The 14,978-nt window shown below is 39.8% G+C and overlaps 1 protein-coding gene across 1 annotated transcript in view; it reads left to right on the top strand.

Moving 5' to 3' along the window:
- GGH (gamma-glutamyl hydrolase) overlaps positions 1-14,978 on the top strand; it is an 879,365-nt gene that overhangs the window by 45,161 nt on the left and 819,226 nt on the right. The gene's annotated exons all lie outside the window — the stretch shown is intronic.

Here is a 14,978-nt window from a genome sequence, read left to right on the forward strand (position 1 = left end):
ATCATATGTCATTACCACTATCCTTCTGTACACTACTAATGTCACCCCTCCTGTCCTACATAATTTTTAACTTGCTTCATTGTATCTCTTGAACTCTTTACAAAATACTCAATAGCAAAATCTCACTTCCTGCATAATTTTATAACTTCATTACGTATTTTGAACTCCTTGCAAATCTTTCTTTACTGAAATGCAAGAAAACCAAACTTTACAATAAGGTTTTCCATTCTGCAGTATCAATTTACTTCCTGCAAGGAGCTGTATAGACATATAATTGTTGATGTATACACTTTACTGTATATACCCGTTTTGTAATTGTGTTTTTTCATGAAAAATGTAACTGTTTTTCTGAGAACTGCCAGAAATTCACTTGTTAATATAAATGTACAGTACTGTGATAGAGGTTTTCTCCTTGGGCTTCCGCTGAAAATAGGTTCCACCCAGTTGGACTTCAGTAAAGGCAAATAAATAATAAATAAACAAACAGCAGTAGTCAGACATGTCTGTTTGGTCTACCAAGCCAGTAGGAGTAGCCCCCATTAGCATATGGGTGGGAGCACTCGCATGCAGGTGAAGGGCTTGGTAGGCTCTTGCAGTGATGTGCACATCTGTTTCAGCCACCAAGGGGTAATCTTTTATGGCCTTAATTAGGAGAAACATCTGATTGCCACCAAAATGATGACCTCCATGATTGGCCCATCACCCTGCAGGGAGCAAATGGGCTGATGGAGGGCTTATGGACTGCAGGCAAAGTGGGGGATATAAATGCTCGGACTTTCTAGAACCTGGCTTATTCACCTTCCTGAAGAACACACACAAATCTTCAGTGATTGGACTGCAAATAGAAATTTAATGCTTCTGGTAGCTCTGCTGACACCTTCCTGTTAAGGATCTGAAGTGATGGATAGGCTAGAGGAGCAGGCCTGCATGTCTGCCTTGTTTGGTAAATGGACCCTGAATTATGTGAAGCATAGTAGATTTCGAGAATAACTTTGAAGTAATACACTTTTCATATCATAATGCTACTTCTAATGTTCTCTAAAATTTCTTTTCACTGCCTCATTCTCAATTCTTGCTGCCCAAACCTCTCTCCAATACACTTATTTCACTAGTTAGTGAAATATATCCTGCCCAGTTTCTTTTTACACTATCAAACCACTTACTTTTCTCTTTACTTTAATTTATTCCAGCCTCCCTTAACATATCTTCCAGTACCAAAATACTTCCCTTCATCCATCATTTATTCTTTGTGATAATCACCAAATCATCAGCATCCATTTTTTTGTCTTTGCATGTTTGTAACAGCCTTATAACCCTGGTATAACATGTCCATGTTTGTTTCATGAAAACAGTCATGTATCTTCTTGAAAACTTTTCCAAAACATTTTTGTCATTCTACAGTCTATTAAAGTATGCTAATTTGTTTCCTCTATATTGCAAATTTTACATAGTCTTTCATTTTGCTTCTATGCCATTTGTCCCATTACATTCAGTTTGTCTACATATAATCCCAATGGAAATTAAATTATTTCTTCCACTTCTTTGAACCTTTCCTGCATCTCATTTTGTAGACATCTTTTTTTTTCTCTCTACTAATTATTCCCAGGATTGAACATAATACATTTTCTTCATTACTGCTTCAGATCAACATCTTTTTATCCCTTGAACTCCTGCATTCAGTCTCCTTAACCTCATTTTAGTTATATATTGTTAATTTCCTTATTTATAGCACTCTGTTTTCCCCCAACTGAATACTTATGCACTGTTTCTTATACTTAATCTACACAATTTTTCCTAATATATCTTGTTTCCTTTATTCTGTGTTCACTAATATCCAGTATGAATTTAAAGATGCCAAAAAGCAAAACAGTGGATTGATTAACATCAACCCCCTGCTTTTATATTACAATATAACACCCTTGTCTTAAATGAGTTCAGCTTTGAATCCTGTATAACCCCAGATACTGTCTGTTATAATAAGCAGTAAAGGAATGTACCTTCTCTACATAACTAAAATTCACTAACACGTATGTTTGAAGGTAACTTCATCCATCCTTTATTCTTTGTGATAATCACCAAATTATTGACATACACCTTAAAACTCTTTGCATTCTCTCAATTTGCTTTCCTACTGCTGTCAACCACCGCAACATTCATTGCTAAAGTAAATAATGCCCGATTTACAGGACAACGTCGCTTCATCCTTTTCTTATACTTTTTTCCAATCCATCCATTTCATATCACCCTATTCCATGTGTGTTCATTTACCATTTTAGAAACTTTTATTACTTTGTTACTTAAATTATAACTCCTTTAATACCTGACACATTTCCTCATTTTTTACAATGTCAGATGCTTTCTGTACTACCTTCCTTCTGTCACTATGGAATCTACCTCTTCCTATATTATCAACAGCATATCTTTAGCTTGTTTTTCTTTAGTCCCATATATTCTATTAATGTAATATCCGTCCCATCACATTAGATAACCTTAGTTGTATAATTTTCATAAAACTTTATAATCAGCATTTCCTAATGTTATATGTCTCCAGTTTTTAATATCTTGTTCCTCTCCGTTCCTCTCAAAAATAAATTTTATAATACCCATTCCACACCATGTCTGACATTTAAGTCACTCACAAGCAAAAGCTATTCCTCTTTCACTAATTTCTAATAAAAGTTATACCCTAAGCCATCCAAGACTGGAAAGCTATTTTCTTTAAGCAAATGTAATATTGTGTCTATCTGTTCTGCTGTTTATCTCCTTTCTCTACTTATTTTTTCTTTTTTTTGTTTGCTGTTTTGTCATTTTTGTGACCTGCCATTTCATCCTGCTTTTTCCATTTTCTCTGTCATGCGTTTCTTCACGTGCCTCTCAATTACTTCCAAAATTCCTTCCTTACTCAACTATTTTCCCTTTTCATTTCTCATGCTTTCTATTCTTCCTTCCTCATGCTTCACACTTTCACCTTATAAAGGTGCCATCTCTTCCTTTTTTCCTTTAACCTCTCACCTCTGCTTATACATAAAGTTTGTTCATCTTTTCCTTATTTCTCTCAAGTTTCGTTCTGTATGCTAACTTTCTTCTCACACCCCCCCAAAAAAAATCCTCAAACTCTTCAACTACTTGCCTATGCTTTTTTTCACAAGTCCCTTACTTCTGTTTCTGTGATCATGAATTTCTGCTTAAATATCACTCACCATTCAGTTCAGTTTTTACAAAGTGGCCTCCTACTTTTATGATTCTCCCCAACTTACTTATTTCATCATACCTAAACCTGTTATATTGTCAATTTAATAGTCCCTTTGCCTTTTTAATATAATTTTCCTCTTCCCTAGTTCTTCTGTACTGCCATATGATCTGGAAAGACCACTTCCCATTTTCCTCCTTTTATCTCCTCTAACTCTTTTGATAATAATACATTGTGTTCCTACAACTTCCCCTTCTATAAACTGCCTTTCTTTATCTAACCTTAACTTCTTCAGTCTCATCACATCCATACACATTCTTATATCCTGCATTATTTCTTCAACTTTTTCTTTGTTACAGTTAAAATCTCCTACTTTTGATGTCCCTTTATTCACTGTCACGTGTGTTCCTATTTTTTTCTAACAGTTTTATCTTTTTCCCCATCCTCACATAAGCATATACCCCAGTAAGCCTACACACCCTTCATCTCACTCTCACATCTGCAGCAAGTACCCAGCCTGGAATAACTGTTATCATTTCTAGCAGTTTAAAACTTCCTTCTCTCAACAGCAGTGCAATTCCTGAACATGTATCTTTGTTTGAACTCCATATAACTCCCCCTCCAAGCAAGACTTAATTTTTATCTTTTTGTGTATGTGATAATGCCTCACATCCTGCAAACACAAAATCTGCATTTTACATCCTTACAAAGTTTACACTGTAATATTCTCTTAACCTCATTTATTAAACCATTAACATTCTCTGTCCTGTTAAAAAAAAAAATATCCTTGTGTTTGCAGTTTTTGATCCTCATAATTTCAGCAACCTATTTTGTAAATCTTTATATTTATTGTATGAGAATGTCACGCAAGTGCTCTCCTTCCTGCTCCTCAACTTCACTTTTTACTCCCTTATACCTTTTCTAAACCATTCTTCTTCATTATACATTAACACTTCTTGTCTGGCTTATTTTCCCATTTTCACTCTGAACCACAGTATTTATTTCTGTTTCTTTTTGTAAACTTCCTTCCTGCTGTAATAACTGTACCACAGTCAAGCCAAAAATGGCCCATTTAATTACATTTTCTACTTTTTGCCCCACAAGTTTTGAATGCTCTCTTTTGCCGCATTGTGCACATCTTTTGTTTGGACATTCTTGAACTAAGTAGTTGTCTTCTCCCAAAAATTAGTGTGTCCCCGATATTTCACAGCTCTCTCTTTTGTCCATCATCATTAGTTATACTTAGTACACGAGCAGTATGTCTTTCTTTCACAGTTAATGAAAAATTTACCTCGCATGCCCCAACCCAGGCATTTCTGTCATCATATACTTGTTAGTTTCATGTACAGTTTGACAATATTTTAGTCCATTTCTTCAGCATTAGTAATTGTAAACTGTAGAGCCTATTTCTTTTTCATGTTAGTTCTTGCATGGAAAAACATGGGGATGGATTCATTAACGGCTACATGAAGTGTAGCTGTCGTGTTGGTGGCATGCTGTTTGGTATTCATTAAGCAGCTCTACATGACATATAGAGCCGCCAAACAAAGTGGCAGAATAAAGAGCTAAAATACATGCTAGTTAACCAATCCAACATGGTTGAGCTGTTTAGGAATTAAAAAGCAGTTGTGTAGACTCCGCATAGGCCTCTGGCCTGTTTACCAAAAGTCTTTGGAATACAGCAAGATTACACTTAGAAGAAAAAAAAAGCATGTTAGGGGTTGTTGCTGCTGCTGCTATTATGCTATATGAACAATGGGCTTTACATCAGGTTGCAGGTGCTGCTGCTGCCAGACCTCTGTTAAGAAGGAGGGTGTTTAGACCCTGTTTGACTTGTCATGGACTTCATGACACAGAAATTGACAGAGTGGACGGGAAGCACTGGAGGAAATATGCAACCTCTTTTGCCCCTACCTCAGGCCCCAGGGAAATGGTGGAGAACCCATCCCAGTATAAACAAAGGTATGTTTAGTGTTACATATATTAGCTACTGGTTCTTTCCAAAGACCCACATGGGATGTATTAGGGGTGTCAAAGATATCAGCCTCTGGAATATTACATTAGTTTTTAAATGCAGTGCTACTACATGCAAGCGAGAGCATATCTGTTTCCCATAAACCCCACAAGAGAGAGCAAGAACCATGAGTTCTATGCAGTAGCATACTTCCTTCAAGTGTTGGGGGGGGGCATAGTTTGCACACACAAAGAAATAAAAGCCCCACTTGTGGAACAGGAAAGGAGGTACGTCAACAGTAAAGGTTTCCACTCTGTAAACTGTCAGGTTGTCTGTAATGCCCAAGGGATCATCTACAGTGTCTGTGCAGGTAACCTAGGCAGTTTCCATGCCTCTCACATATGGCACACTTGTGAGCTGTACACCAGGTTTCTACGGGTGACATTCCTCAAAGGCATCTAGTGGGGGGATGCAGATTATGCACTTGAGCCCTGGCTCATGCTACCCATAAGGAATCCATTGAGCAAGGATACAGTGAGGGTCATGCGTTGACTAGGAATATTATAGAAGATGAGCTTGAATTGCTGAAATAAATGTCCATTATTTGGTCGCATCTTGTGGTGCACAGCAGTGCGTCTCGGGCACTTCTGCTGAAATACTTAGTCTGTGCCATGCTACACAATATAATACTCAGGAAACAGCTTCAACAAGGACAGCAAGGGGCTGGACCACAGTTTCAGGGGCCACAGACAGGGCCAGCAGCAGCAAGTAGAGATGAAGAGTCTGCAGGAGAACCACCAGTTGCTGGTAGTCCTGGCAGACAGAGGCATGCACAGGATGTCCTGGCTCTGGCTAAGAGGCAAAGGATAGCACACATGTTCAGTACCTAGGTGAAAAAAGCCTAAGATCCCACCCAGATACAAATAAAAAAAAACTGATGCCTATCAAACAGCACAACCTTTACTTAACCATGTTATAAGGCTGTATTCTGATTAGCATCAGACAAGTAGAACCCCAAGGGCACAATTTGTACCTGTAATAATGACAAGGCAAGTGTGGGACCTTTAAAGAAGAAAAAAAGTAATATAACTGATTATATGCCCCTAAGCAGAACATTTGTCTGAGGCATACAGTTAAGTCTGTAATATCGCCTCTGTCAGATTTTTGCTATATTAGTATTAGAAACAATACTGTGCATCCAGCATTTCAATCACCCATTGTTCATAAAATATAGAACAGTTCAGTTATACCCCGAGTTGCACAACTGCACCAAAAAGCAAGACTGAAGTCTCTAATGCTTCCAGTGCTTTAGTGACAGCACTTAATACAATGAGGTTCAACAGTTACAGAAATGAGTACAAACAAGTTATCAGCAACTTTTCTTCTGCAATACATAACGACAAATGCAAGCTTGTGAATAAGCAAGCATTAGCTATCCACTGTATGCATCAGACAGATATGCACCCTTAAGTCGCAAAGACATGTGCAAAGGGCAGGGCGCAGTCATCATCATTTGCACAGAGTGGGGGGAAGGGGGAGGTGGGCAAGGCTGACACCAAAGAAACTAGTGTGTGCAAGTAAGAAATACGTGTATCTTTTGCAGTATGTAGTGTTCAGTGCCAGTAACAACAGATGCATAGCACTTAGTAGTAATGCTTTAGATAGTTTGCATGTGAGTGAAGTGGTATGGGCTAGTGAATTATTTTTTTTTCAATGTGTTTGTGAGTTGTGCATGGTAGAGTAGTCATTTCACTGTTGTTGCCCCTGACCACAAGAACGGTCTTTGCCAGAAATTACAGAGGTACTTTTGCAGCCCTGGTTGAAAGTTGGGGCTCTACCTGAATGTGAGTGATGTCTGTTGGATGAGCTCTCCTTACTACTACTTCCAGCACCACAACCCGATGGCATACTATGTTTTGGTGTGGAAAACACAATCACTGATGGAGCTGTTGATGTAGTGTCACTGTGTGAGCGGGGTCTTATATGAACATGTGTGCTAACACCAGAAGATGTAGCAACTCTCCAGCCATGGGGCTGAGTACCCTTCCCCAACAGACGTTCCATAACAGACGCTGTTTGATCCAGTGTGTCATTCATCCTGTCCAAGGAGTTTCCCACACGGTTCAGGAAGCACTTACATCAGAGTGCCCAGTATTTAGTAGCCACTCTGTCTCTACTGAGGCCCTGGTGGAATGTGCTTGTGCCTCCACTAGGACCCCACACATACATCTGGCAGCATCTAATGTTATATCAGCATCAGGAGGAGGGTTGACAGCAGGCCTCCTTGGAACACCCTTACCAGCCCTCTTGGGTAGCATCATGCCCTCACGATGGCTACCAGGAGAAGCAGCTAGTTCTGAAGCTTGAGTAACCACAGCACCCTGGTCAACTGTCATCCTCGACCTATCCTGTATCAGAGGTTTCTGTGTCATGGGTATGCATGGGCTTACTGATGTGGTCCAAAATATGGGCATGGGATGTGGGAACCAAATCCTTAGTGTCATACTGACCCTCTGCACACCCCAGCCTGTTCTTCTTCACCATCATCATTATTGGATGTTACCGATACTCTGACATCAGGTAGTAGAAGTTCCACAGTGCCACTCTCAGGATCACCAATGATAACAAGCAGTAAACAAAACAAACAGAAGAGGAGAGAATAAAATTGGTTATATATTTTCCTTTTACAAAAGGTATGTTAATCTCTAACAGATGCTAAAGCAAACACAGACTTTACTCTCATATAAACTGAATCTACCTTTACAGTAGTAACAATAACCAAATGTGTGCTTACCATGTGCAGTTGGGCTGGCAGATGGCAATTCAAAAGTGCTTGTTTGTGAGGAATGGAAAGGAAAGAAGGCTGATAAGTCTCGCAGTTCAGGTGAAACAACAAAAAGAGAACAATCCCTTTCACAAGTGCAGATTAAAAATGTTAGAATAGAAGTATATACTGAGTAGTTAGATTACCCCCCCCCCCCAAGCCCTCCTGTATTTCTCTATATAACTGTAGTCTGAACAGTTATCACTGGCTTTATATGCAATATGCATCAGACATCTAAGATATACACATATAAGGATGTAACAGTGACCCTTGCATTTTGCATACTTGGAAGGTCTACTTATGACATTCTGGGTCTATCGTACACATATGCACCAAAATCAAGAATTCTGCGGGAACCATCTGCTGAGCTGTCTGGATCTCTGACAGTGGATAAAAACGCCTTTGTTTCAGTTATTTGTGGCTCTGTAGCAGGACACCCCTCCTTTCTCCCAAGCTGTCCGACAATGTTAATGTTTTTGACCACCTGCTGCTATATACTGTCTCTGGTAGATTGGTCACTTGTACCTTTCCCTAACAGAAGAGCTCCATGGTGACATAAAGCCTGGATAATTACCTAATTTCTTCTTGGGTGCCATATCCGTGTATGAACAGAAAACAGACACACATAATTACATATATAATACACATGCAGGATGGCTGTGAGCTCAGTTATGTGTGAATGCATGCATCCATACACAGCAGTTTGAAAATTAGTGCTTCCTATGACTACACACAAGTTAAGACAACCCCCCTGCCCCCCAAAAAATTCATAAATGAAATAATAATATATAACAGTTCTGTAATATGGATAACCTAAGTTTAAGTGTATAATACACTGCAATAACAATTCAAAATGCAGCATTAGAAATGCAAGACAAACCTATTATAAATGCCATTTCCACTGCTGTGGATCAGGTAGATATCCACAGATGTGACACGATTTACTTTCTACTAACACAGGTAAAAATACCAGACCTTCCTACAAATTTATAATATATACTCATCTGCAATAACTGTGCAAACGCCAGTTAAATATGAACTAAAACATAGGTCATGTAGCATTCTGTAGTATACTTTTTGTAATGAAAATAAATGTAGTGAAACTAGTGGCCTTGAAACTTCGTTGATGAGCTCAGTCACAGTAAATTCCCAAAATCATGAAACCCAGGTAGTGTTCGGAAAATATACATATTGTTTAATTTTAAAACGGCTATTCATGCCAAACAATATAAATAGGGCAGTAAAGGTGCAATTTTGAACAGCAATTACCCACGCCCAGTTATTACTACTGATTTATATCAAACTAAATCCTAGTTAAGGAGAACAATACCTGTCTATTTGCAACACACATTCCAGGATCGGGTATTAAGGAAAGCATAACATATAAACATAAAGGAATATAAAAATATATACATAAAAAGACTTTTAAAGAAATCGCTTTGGGATAACTAATGTAATAAAGCCTTCATCAGGTCTGCGGCAAGAACTAAATCAAGAAAAAAAAAAACATAGCAATCTAAGCGTAAACATAAAGCTAGAACAGTATAAATATAAAAAAATACATCTATTTAATAATATCTAGTACATATCCACCGATGTGTATTAGTTTTTTTTTTTTACATACCCTAAGTTATTAACAGTTCACAGTGCTTTGCATAAAAAGAAAAAAAAAAAAACGTCATGTTTACAGCTCAAAAATAACAAAAACAAAAAAACATGTTTATACAGTGAAAGCTAGTAAAAAAAACATGAGTGTGCATGACTGTCCACCAGTATAGTAAATGAAAAATGTGTGGTTTGAATTTACTGCTTAAATCTCTTGGTGTGATGCAGTAAATCTAATCAAAGCAGAATTGAGGTTAAAGTAACTAAACCTATATATATTTATACACATACTTCACATCATTTTTATTATTGTTTAGTATAGTTTTAGTCCGTATAAAAATATTTGTATACGGCAGCTACAGAGGCCTATAGCAAAAAAAACAGTGCTACATAAGGGCAAACTGAAGGCTTGGGAAAGCTAATAAACTTGGTGTTGAGTTACAGTTTTTTCAGTTTCACTGGCCATTCTTACAAACAGATGAGGGGGCAGTCATGGGTGCGGCCATCACCCTTGACCTGGTCAGTGTAGCCTTAGGCAAGTGGTAAGAGGAATTTGTACTGCAAAGTTAATACCGGAGATGTATGTCCAGCTACCTCCGCTTTACTGACTATGTATTCATAGTCTGGTCAGGTGAGAAATCTGAACTCACCAAGTTTATCCATTACATCAGTAACTCTGCCTCCTTCCTGTAATTTACCAATTCCATCAGTAATGAGTCAGTGCAGTTCCTTGATATGACTGTCAGTACTGATCAAGAGAGAGGAACATTAATTAGTGACTAATACAGGAAACCATCAAGAATGAATTACTTCACAGAGGTAGTATGCATCCAGTAAAAACTAAGCACAATTTAATAAAATCACAAGGCTACAGAATAGCATGCATTACCACAGATTTGGCGCCTTTTCTCAAAAATATGAATGATCTTAAAAATGGTTTCTTAACTAGAGGATATAACTCAAAACATGTTACATATGATCCTGGATCCCATTAGAGATTCAAAACTAACAATGACCCTATGTGGAGTAGGCCTTTTGGTAGAATTGTGCAAAGAGGACATCCTAGCCAAAAAGAAGAGAGAAGTAGGGACAGTTCTAACTTACAGCTGGGATTTCGATACAGTTAAAGCCATTATTAAGGAGACCTGGGCCATCGTCACTGACAGCATCTTGTAAGGGTTTTAGGTGATCACCCCACTTTTGTATATAAAAAGAGCAGGAGCATAAATAGCTATGTGGAAAAGAAAAATAAGGAACACCAGGACGACATGAGCACTAAACTTTGTGGGCCACCTGACTGCACTTTCTGTGAATACTTGATGGAGTGCGACTCATTTGAGTGTCTCTATCTTAAAAAGATGATGAAATCTTCAGCACGTGGTAACTAATACTGAAAAACTTGTATATAGGGCCGTGTGTAATGACTGCCCTGCATTTTATGTGGGCAAGGATGTTAATAAACTGAAAAGGAGGATTTTAGGTCCTCTTTCTGACATCAGATGTAAATGCCAGAGGAACACCTTATCCAAGCACTTATTAGAACACCATAGACATTCTGGTTTTAAGTATCATTCTGGACTATGTAGAGATGAATAAGCTTGAAGGGGATGTCAGTGGTGTGTTAGATAAGAAAGAATTATGTTGGCAGTTGAAATTTAAATGCATTCAGAAAACCAGGATTAACTACTATTGCTCTAATAAGAATGTGTTGAATTTATAGTTTCATAGTTTAGTACTAGGCTATCTGCCCTGGGGCATTTGTAAGCCTAGCCATAGTGATGTGACTTTCGCCACCCCATGAAATGGTACAAAACTGTACAGAATAGTTTTAGAATACTGTGGTGACACAGTGAAGGTCCCCTTATATAATAGAATTAGTTTACTGTGCCCCTGTCTAGTAGTGACACAGAGGTGACCCCTGGGATAAACTTACGATCTCCCATCCACTCATCAAGATTTCTCTTGAAGAGTCAGTGAGGGGCTCTGCCTAACATGAACTGGGATTCTGTTCCAGAGCATGGGAAGCCTCTGGGTTATGAATCTATCCCTCCAGCATGTCCTATTCATACTTGTGCCGAGGTTTAAGTCTTTAGCTTTCGTGGTTCTGATGGATTTGGATTTTTTGAGGTGGAGCATGTCCATCAGTTCCTGATTGGACATGGCCTTGTACGTCAGGCACAGATCACCTCTGAGCAGGCGGTATGCTACTGAATAGAGCTGGAGTTTCTTTAGTCTGGCAGAATAAGACATATGTTAGAGACCCTTGATCCTCTTGGTGAGGTACTTTTGTGGTCTCTCCAGCTGCTGCAAGTGCCGGGTGAGGTACATACCAAATGGGGCATTGTACTCGATCATGGGTCTGATGAGGGAGGAGTATAGGGGTACAATGACATCCTTGGATCTGGATGTGAATCCCTTCATAAGGTGTGCAAGGTAGAATGTCTTTCTAACCACTTTGGCAACGTGGGTGTCAAATAAGAGGTCGCTGTCAACTTGGGTCCCTAGGTCTCTGATTACTTTTTCCGTACTCAGTGGGTTACTGTCTATGTGATAATTTGTGGGTACTTTGTTTTTCCCAAAGGGGATGACTATACATTTTTTGGCATTTAGTTTAAGGCCATGACTCCGGCACCAGTTGTCCGTTTCTGTGAGGCCTTTTTGTAGGATGAGGCCTTTTTGTAGGATGTATGTGTCAGCTGGTGTATCGACTATGGCACCTAGTTTGCAGTCATCTGCGAACTTTGCCAGCCACAACCCTCCCATGATGTTCTTCATCTCACATTGCTGCAGTCCTTACATATGGGTAGTCCGCTGTCCTCGGTCGGCCCGAATACCAAAGTATTAGGCTGACGTTGGTCATGGGCGCTCAGATCTGACATCAGAGCGTCAGGGTATAAAAGCGCATGACCAACGTCATATCCTCAGTCTTTTTTGCCGCATGGTCCGATGCAGAAGCAGCGTTGCAAGTGCCGTTTGGCGTTCTGAAATTTTCGTATTCTGAGTTTCAGACCGAAACCAAGTTGGGCTAAGTACCCCGTTGGGGAATATTTTTTTTTTCTTGCCTCAGTTAATTCCGGATGTCAGAAAAAGTGAATAATTGTATTTCTTGTGGGAAACAGATACCGCATAGGGATTATCACTCTCTTTGCATTCCTTGTTTGGGACCGGACCACGACGTAGTCGGGTGTCGGTTTTGTGCTAGGTTTAATAAGCGCACTATAAAAAGAAGGTTAGATTGTGCTAGGTTAGTCTTTGGTAAGCGGTGTAATTATATTATGCCGTCGGATCCTCCGACGCCCGCTTCCACGAAGAAGCGCAAAGACAAATCCTTGAAACCTAGACAGGTCGATTCGTCTTGCCTTCCTCTGGTGTCCCTCCAGGTACTTCAGGGTCTGTGCCTAAAAAACACATGCTTAAAATGGCAGAAGATTTGATTACTTTAATTAGAGGTTCTATGCCCCCTCCTGATAAGAGGCCCAGGGTGGAGCCAGAGTTGGAAAGTTTGGATCAGGCCTCAGATGACTCAGACTCTTCTGCTGAAGATATTCAAGATTTTCCCCCTTATTCGGATTCTGATGCAGAGGATTCCACTCCTTCTGCTTCTCCTCCAGAGGATTTTTCATTTTCAGAAACTCTGCATTCCATGAGGGAGCATTTTAAGTGGGAAGGACAGGATTTCTCTGATTCACGGAAGAGGCTTAGGGAATTCTTGTTTTTACCACAGCATAGACCCTTGGCTATACCTCCTGTTTTGGATGTTGTTCAAGATGTTTTCTCGGAGGCTTCCCTTAAATCCAGATTCTTTGCCTCCTGCGCCAGTTAAACCGGACAGGTATTACAGGGTGCCTGAGGCTCATAAATATCTGTATAAGAGTCCTAGGGCGGACCCAGAAACTATTAGTCAGGGGCCTAAGGGTGTTAGAGCTTCTGTTGTAAAGAATCCGGTTCCTCTAGATAAGGAAGCTAGAGCTTTGGATAGATGGGGTAAGAAGGTGTATACCTCTTCTACTTTAGCATTGAGGGCTTTTAATTGCCAGTTTCATATGTTGAAGTATCAGAATTTCCTCCTTTCTCAGCTAAAATCTAAAGTGGATGCTTTGGCAGACGGCATAGAGTGTAAAGAATTGCAGGATTTAGTACATGTCTCTGAACAGATGGGTAAGCATTCTTTGCAGTGTGGTTTTGATGCTGTACAGGCCTCTTCTAGGGTGGCTGCCACTGGTTCAGTTCTTCGTAGGCACGCCTGGCTTAAGGATCAGAATTTGTCCGAGCATGTAAAAACTAGAATTCTGGATGCCCCTTTACAGTCTGAAGTTTTGTTTGGTCCCCCTGTGGAGTCGGTTTTGAAGAAAATGGAAGACAAGGTTAAGTCTATGCAGACTGTTAAAGATTTTTTGCAGGTGCAACCTACAAAGTTTAGTAGAAATTGGCCTACTAAGGGGTGGACCTACCCTTCTTCTGATTCTCAGTCTAGGGGTAGATCTAGACGTGGCAGGGGCAGAGCTCACAATACATTCAGGCCTAGAACTTGGAGTTCACCTGCACAATCTTCAGGTGAGGGCAGGGGCCAGTCCTTTCGTAAACAGGCCCAATGACCTGCATTTTCAGCTGCCAAATTCTTCTTCCCTGGCAGCTCCTTTGGGAGGAAAGTTAGCACTCTTCAAGCAAAACTGGCTTTTAGTCAACCAGGACAAATGGGTATTGGACATTGTAAACCGAGGCTACAACTTCTATTTCCATACATTGCCTCCTTTCAAAGGCATGCCAGACGTTCCTCCTCGGCAAAGGATAGAGGCTCACAAGCAGATTTCTTTACTTCTTCAAATAGGAGCTATACAGCCAGTTCCTCTGTCAGAAGTGGGACTAGGATTTTATTCTCGCCTGTTTCTAGTACCAAAGAAAGGGAACACGTGGAGACCAATTTTGGATTTATCTATCCTCAGCACTTATCTGGACATTCCAAAGTTCAAAATGCTGACGTTACAACAGCTTTTACCTCTGTTAGGAAAAGATCACTGGATGGTAACTCTGGATCTCAAAGAGGCTTATCTTCATGTTCCTATCAGGCCCAGTTGCAGGAGGTACCTGCTGGCTGGAAATTTACATTATCAGTTCTCTGCATTGCCCTTTGGCTTATCTACTGCGCCCAGAGTGTTCACAAAGGTTTTGGCTCCAGTGATAGCCTTTTTCAGGTTAAGAGGAATACAGATTTATCCTTATTTGGACCATTGCCTGATTATTGCACAACACAAAGACGAACTTCTGCATCATCTACAGTATGTGATGGTAGTGTTAAGATGCCTAGGGTATTCTGTGAACGAAACAAAGTCCAGTCTAGTACCCTCTCAGGACATGTGCTTTCTGGGTGTGAGACTGAATACAGCTTCCCAGATGGCCTTTTGGAC

The sequence above is a fragment of the Protopterus annectens genome, chromosome 1.part0, assembly GCF_019279795.1.
Source record: "Protopterus annectens isolate FY-2018-M chromosome 1.part0, PAN1.0, whole genome shotgun sequence".
NCBI lineage: Eukaryota > Metazoa > Chordata > Ceratodontiformes > Protopteridae > Protopterus > Protopterus annectens.